The sequence below is a fragment of the Canis lupus genome, chromosome 37 (genome assembly GCF_003254725.2).
Source record: "Canis lupus dingo isolate Sandy chromosome 37, ASM325472v2, whole genome shotgun sequence".
NCBI classification, from domain to species: domain Eukaryota; kingdom Metazoa; phylum Chordata; class Mammalia; order Carnivora; family Canidae; genus Canis; species Canis lupus.
This window is the reverse complement of record NC_064279.1, coordinates 3,305,699-3,313,259: the sequence shown is the minus strand read 5'-3', so window position 1 is coordinate 3,313,259 and position 7,561 is coordinate 3,305,699. Positions and strand designations below refer to the sequence as shown.

General features: G+C 35.5%; 1 long non-coding RNA gene across 4 annotated transcripts in view; it reads right to left on the bottom strand.

The window, feature by feature from the left end:
* Positions 1-395: 395 nt before the first annotated feature.
* Positions 396-7,561, bottom strand: part of LOC112656580 (uncharacterized) — a 68,407-nt gene continuing 61,241 nt past the window's right edge. For all 4 annotated transcript variants that reach the window (XR_004812408.2, XR_007408929.1, XR_003134473.3 and 1 more), the window contains 2 exons: positions 1,381-1,633; positions 396-672 (listed from right to left, as the gene is read on the bottom strand). This is a non-coding gene — a long non-coding RNA (uncharacterized LOC112656580). The remainder of the gene's footprint in view (positions 673-1,380; positions 1,634-7,561) is intronic.

Here is a 7,561-nt window from a genome sequence, read left to right as displayed (position 1 = left end):
CATATATTACAATTCAAATTGTGCATGTTCTTTTGCTGATGAGCCTTTATTATGAGCCCCATTACTTCCTAAATTTTATGTCCAGGACCTCAGCATGACACTTGAAGTCCTCCAAGATATGGCCCCAATACACATTCTTTATTCTGTTATTATCTTCCACTATTCCCTATGACTATGTAATTGTACAGTCAGACTACTTGATATTCTACAGGTATGCTTCTGCACCATTGTCGTGCTGTGCTGAACCCATCTTTAGTATTGACTCCTCTCCCCACTTAGGTGTCTTCTGTCCAAATCCTCCCTACAGATGATAAAGAAGGCCACATTAAGGCAACTGCTGTATAAGAAAAAAACCCCAAATGTCAGTAGTTTGAACACAATTGTTTATTCCTGCTCATGGTAAGCCTCCAAATAGGTGCCCCAGCTTGGAAGGCCAGCTCTACTATACAGGCTAATTTAGGGACTCAATCTCTTAGTCATATGGTTCCGCCATTTTCAATTTATGACTTCCAAGGTTACCATGTTCCTCTGCATCAAGTCAATGCACAGAAAAGGGATGTGGCCAGACCTGGAGTTGCACATTATTGTTTTTGATTTTTTTTTCTCTCATTTCATTGTCAACAACTCAGTTATGTGGTTACTCTTGATTTCAGTGGAGAGAGTATAACCTGGCTGCGTGCATAGGAAAATGAAGAAACAAGTCTTAGTAAATACTCTGACACTCTAAATTCTGGGTACATTCAAATATTTTCTCTTCTGTGAAGTTCTTCCTATACTACCTGGGCAGATGTCATATATGATACACAATACACATGTAGGAGTTTAGCAATAAATTTATATTCTAAATTTGAAGTTAGTTATTACAGGATGTTCTGGTGAAAATTTTGTGTTAAACTTGTTATTAAAGGAGATTGTAAAAAAAAAAAAAGAGCATTCATGCTCTTTATGGATTTTTTATAGAACAGAATATGTATTCATACCAGATGGCTAAAGGATGAGTTAATCAATCTCTTAAGGTCCCTTATGACCTTCTAATTCTAATGATTTAAATGCTTTTGGAAAGGTATTTCCAAGTGTCATTTTATTTTCTATTGTGACTATGTACACAACTTGTGTCAGGTTCTCAAGCTTTCCAAATGTCAATGCAAATGGCATTTCCATAAGTAGATGTTTTTAACCAATGTTCACATTATTTTACTGAATTTAAGGGAATTAAATAAATTGAAGAACATATTTACTCTTTCTGTATCTTATCATGGAGAAGTAAACCCTATTGCAATTTAATAATCAAAATCTAATTGCCCAGATTTTGAAATTACGCTATGAAAGTCATCTGTATTGCAAACTTATTCAGAAAATATAGGCTATAATGGGCCTTACCAGGCAATGTTGCACTTGGTGTTTTTACTAGCTCCACAGATAGCTTTCTCCAGATGTTGCCAGGCAACAACAGCTCGTATAAAGAGATTTCTTGTTCATAAACTAAACCTCGTTGGTAATACAATGAGACTCGAGATTTTTACCACTTGTACAGGTGGAATTACAAGTAAAATGATTTTAGTCATATCTCAAAGGAAAGAACCAATGCATAGTTGTTTATTTTTTTTTAAGAGAGTTATCCTGGTAGAGAGACCTGTAATCAAAATGATAGACATCACATTAATCATATACATGTGTCTGCATCAAAGAACAAAATGGGAGATTTCAGGAAGAATTTTTTTAATTATGTAAATAATCCACTATATGAATAGGAAATTAATAGAGACAAATTGATGTAGTGGTGCTACTGAAGAATGATCAGACTTACAGCCACAGTTTAAGAGTAGCTGATACTAAAGGATGCAGGACCTGTCAGAATGTTGCATTTGGACAGAGCACACTCATGTGAACATTGGAGTAAAGACAAATGAAATAGTGTAAAATATAGAACACACAAACTCTTACTTCCTCACAGCGAGGCAGTGGCAGCCACGAATACCTAGCTGATGGGTTATCAGGGATATTTTATGAAATACCACATAATCGAATACTCATTTTTTAAATGATCTCTGGCAATAATTCAAACAAGAAACTTTTCCTGTTCTCTGTCTCTCTCTGGCACGTGAATGTGCATGTTTTGTTTGCGTGAAAATTTGTTCATCAGCAAACAGTGAAGAGTTTATTTTGCTTATTTCTAGTTTACAGGAAAATGTGACATACCCTTTTTAGATAAAGAACTGCAGAAGGAAATAGGTCAGTTGAGAAGGGAAAATTGACATATTCTTGAGTGTGGACCAGGAAAATACAAGTATAACACATTGGATAGGATTCTGAGTACAGAGAAAAGATTTAAAATATAACTACTGTGTATTTATATTTTTTTAATTTTTGATACGCTTAAGCGCTTTACACATATTTAATTATTTAGACGCCAGTTTCTTCATATCCTGCCTTTCATCTTTTCCTATGCACACAATTTCAGATGTAAATATCTTCACCCTATTTCCACCTATAAACCTAATCCTCTCAATTATTATCAGTTCTTTTTTATCTACCTTGCTATATTCATGTTATTTACATTTTCTGGTTCTAATTTATATCATCCATGGACTACTAATTTTCAAAGTGCAGGACTATAAAAATCACTGTACATTAAAATGGTACTAAGTTAAGTTACTATTTTTCATATGTTTAGAATTTTGTGGCTTTACCTAATTTAATCACCATTTATTAAAATCTTCAATTACATATGGCAATAACTTAGTATGTTGAAGTTACTGTCTTTTTCCTCAGGAAGCATATAGTATATTGATTCTATACGATAAAATTCAAAATAGAACAGAAATTGTAAATGCAAAAAGTATATGCTATCAGTGTAAAAAGACCCATTTTCCAAAGAGATTTGTCACAACGACGTCCTTTACATTATTGCAGAAATCAAATCATGTTATCAGTCTTTCGTATTGAAGGATCCACAATATTTTATAGTATTCTTTGTGTTTTATAGATTCTCAGTTTTGTTTCCACCTATTCACAAATATCTTTTGAGGCCAATGAGTAGGTGGACCATTTTCTTTATTGTTATCTTGCTGAGGCATGTGTTTTATCTTTCCAGCTTCAAAACAGATGTGTTGTTACTTCACTAGGGAACCTCACTGCAAAACTAACACACTCTCATCATTTACATCTCTATGGTGATGGTTGTTACAGTTTAATCCTTGAATCCATGTAATCCACTGTATCACGCAGTAAAGTGTTTATCATGATCCTCATCTGGTAGCTGAATGGGGAAACTCACAAAGGTTATGGGATGAATGATTTGTGGATATTCAGTCTGTTTGAGACCTTCCAGTATGAAGGAGAAGGTAGTATTTGAAGGACCTTCTGATGAGAACATGTAAGTTTCATAAAATACAGAGAGAGGGAAAGAAAGAAAGAGATTGAGACCTAGAGGTATGAAGAAAAGCAGAGTTTGAGGCTCCAAGATCCCGGAGGGAGTATGTATGCACTTCCTATTGCTGTTGTAACAAACTAGCACATGTCTAGTCACTTAAAACAAAATAAATTTGTTATCTTCCTGGATATGTTCTGGAGATAAGTCTGCAAAGGGCCATATGGGGCTAAAATCAAGGTGTTGGGCATGCTGCATTCCTTCTGGGAACTTTAATGGAAAATCCATTTCCTTGTCTTTTCCAGCTTTTAGAAGCCACCCATATTCCTTAGGTAGTAATTTCTGTCAGCAATCAAATCTCCCCAACGTCTGATTCTATCTTCACACCCTCTTCCCTGACTGACATCCCTGCCTTCCTTAGTGGGAGAACAATTGTGATTACACTGATCCCACCCAGATAGCCTAAAATAATCTCCCCATCCCAAGATCCTTAATCTATTCATAGTTGCAAGTGAGTTTGGAAGTAGATTTTGCCCCAGTGAGCCTTGAGATGATTCCAGCCTGGCTGACACCTTGTGAGAGATGCTGAGCTGTAAGCCTCGACTGTGCTGCACCCAGATTCCCAACCCCCAAAAACTGTGGGGGTAATAGATATTATTGTTTTAAACCACTAAATTTAGAAGTAATTGTTACTCTGAAATAGTAACTAGTATACAAATAAGGGGGAAAGCATGTCATTTTGTTTTTAAATAAAACATAGATCATTCTAGCCTCCTCCACTTAATTATCTGTAAACTCCCACTCAAAGAATGAAACCTGATTCCTACAGTCGGCCCATTCATCTATTTAATTGTTAATTTTCAGTATACACATATAAGAATATCAGAATTTTTAACCTACATCTGCGATGCAACTTTATCAATTAGATTACAATGCTTAAGTGTAGTTTCTTTGGTCTTTGTTTTAGAAATTCCACTCATTATCGAAGTTACTTTGATCAGCAACTTCCCCCCCTCATCTTCTTTAGTGAGATTGTTTCATACATTTGTGATATAGTCACAAATGTTTTGGTATATTCCACATTCCATTCTTGGACTCCCCCAACTCCCTACATGATTGTCTTAAATGTGTGCATGCATTGACTTCACTCTGTGCTGTGAAGTTCAGTGATTTCTGACAAATGTGTCACATACACCGGAGGATTGTTTCGCCATCCTACATATTTCCTGTTTCACCTGTCAACCTTCCCTCCCATTTCACTGAATGTCTGACAATGACTGATATTTTTATAGTCTGTATTAATTTTACCTTTTCAAGAATGGCATATTATTGGAATCATTGATCATTTGTCAGACTGATATTTCACTTAGCACTATGCATTTAGGCTCATTCACATCTTTCTGTGCCTTGATCATTTATTTTTAACACTGAATAATATCCTATCATCTGGATGAATCACAATGTGTTTATCCATTCACCTATTTAAAGACGATCTTGGGGGGCACCTGAGTGCCTCAGTTGGTTAAGCCTCTACCTTCAGCTCATTGTCATGATCTCAGGGTGCTGGAATCCTGGGAATCAGCCCTACTGTAGGCTCCCTCCTTAGCAGGGAGTCTGTGTCTATCTTTCCCTCTGCCCCTCCTCCTGTAGGTTCTCCCTCTCTCTCTCAAATAAATAAATAAAATCTTTACTTTCAGTTTTGGGTCATTATTAATAAAGCTGCTATAAATATTTCTGTGTAGGTATTTGTGTGGATGTAAGTAATCAAATAAATTTGGTAAATACCTAAAAATGGGATTGCTGGATTACATGGTAAGATTATCTTTGGCATTATACAAAACTGCCAAACTACCTTCCAAAGTGACCATAAAATTTTGCATGTCCACCAGCCATGAATGAAGGTCCCTATTGTGATGCATCCTTACCAGCATTTTGTAATATCACATTTGGGATTATAGCCATTCCAAAGGTCGTGTGATAGTCCTCATTGTATTAACTAGGGATGCAGGGTATTAAGTACCCTTTCAAATGCTTATATGCCATTCGTATATCTCCCTGGCTGAAGTGTCTGTTCTGGAATTTTGCACAAGTTTTTAATTTGAGCTGTTGGTGTTGTTTTTCTTGTTTTAAGGGTGTTTTTTTTTTTAATATTTTGGATACAAGCCCTTTATCAGATATGTGTTTTGAAATATTTCTCCCTGTCCATGGCTTGTCTTTCCTGTTTTCATCAGAATCTTTTAAAGAATAGAAGATTTGATTTCAATAAAGTCCAATACATCAATTATTTCTTTCATCAGCCATGCTTTTAGCCCTCTAACTAAAAGATTATAAACAAAATCTTAGGAACTTCTTTGTTTTCTTCATGCAGTTTTATAATTTTGTATTTTACATTTAAGTCTATCATCTACTTTGAGTTAATTTTAATGAAAGATGTATTATCTCTTTCTAGGTTCTTTTTTGCATATGGACATTTAATTGTTTCAGCACTATTTTTTTAAACACCATCTTTTCACCACATATTTGATCCTTTATAAAAAATCAGTTGATCAGCTTCATGTGGGTCTATTTCTGAGCTCTCTACTATGGTTCTTTGATCTATGTGCCTACTCTTTTGCCAATGTCATGCCCTCTTGATTAGGCAGCTGCATAGCAAGACTTAAAATTGCATAAGGAAGTCCTCCAAATTTATTCTCCTTTTTTACTAATGTGTTGGCTATTCTAGGTCTTTTTTTTTTCTCCCATAAACCTTAGAAACAGGTTTGATAGCTACATAATCACTTGCTAGCATTTGGGTTGGAACCATGTAACATCTACAGTTTGAAAGAATATACAGTAAAGTTTGAAAGAATATACCTCTTAACAATATTGAATCTTCTATTCCATGATTGTGGAATATATTCCCATTTATTCAGATGTTTGTTGATTTCTTCCATCAGAATTTTAAGTTTCCCACACACTCACATTATATTTTAGATTTCGGTCTTTGTGTGAGTACTGTCATACATAGTCTATGTATGTATAGATTTCAAAATCCAGTTGTTCTTTGCTAGTTTGGGGTCCCTTCCACTGTTTTATTTTTTTAAGATTGTATTCATTTATTTACTTGAGAGAGAGAGAGAGACCCTGGGATCATGACCTGAGCTGAAACCAAGAGCCAGATGCTTAACTGCCTGAGACCCCCACACGTTGCCTTCTACTGTCTTTAAAGTCAGCAGTGTCACATTTTCAAATTTCTCCCTCACTCTCTAACCTTTGTTTTCATCATCATATCTCATTTCTCAGACTGGCCCTCCTGCCTCTTTATTGTATGGCCCTTTGTGATTGTATTGAGCCCAGCCAGATAATCCAGGATAATTTTCTAACCTTAAAATCCTTAATTTAATTACCTCTTAAATGTCTTTTTTTTTTTTTTTGAGGTACTATAATAGGCATCAGGGACTAAGACATAGACATCATTAAGCAACCATTATTCCACAAAATCGTGCTTCCTGTGATTTTGCTATATTGTCTCACTAGTTCTAGGAGGTCTTTTCTGTCAATACTTTGTGATTTTGTGCATAGATATCATGTTATGCAGGAAGACTAGAGAGTATTGGACAGAAGAACAGATTCATGTACATGAGGACATTAAATATTTGACAAATATAGATAAATGTAAGGAAAAGGTGGACTTTTCAATAAAGGTACTAGGGCATTAGGTATCTATGAGTTTTCTACAGCTGCCATAATGAGTTATCACAAACTTACAATTTAAGACAAGAAGGGGTTGGTAGGGCCACACTCCCTCTGAAGGCTCTAGAAGACAATCCTGCCTTTCCTCCTCCAGTGTCTGTTGGCTCACAGTAGCACAAACCCAGCTTCTATTTGTCTTAAAATGGCCTTCCCCTTTGTGTGGCTTCTCCTTCCTCTTCTCTTATAATAATACAGGATCAGACTTGTTCAGAATGATCTCATCTCAAGATCCTTAATTTAATTACATGTACAAAGACTCTTTTTCCTAAATAAGGTCACATTCATAGATTCCAGGGATTAGGACTTGCACATATATTTGGGGATGGGGGGAGAACAATTCAACCCACTACACTATGTACGTAGAAAAGAATTCCTTATCTTGCACTGTATTCCAGGTGGATTAATTACCTAAGTGCAAAAAGAAATGTATAAACCTTTTAGATTATAAGAGAATATATT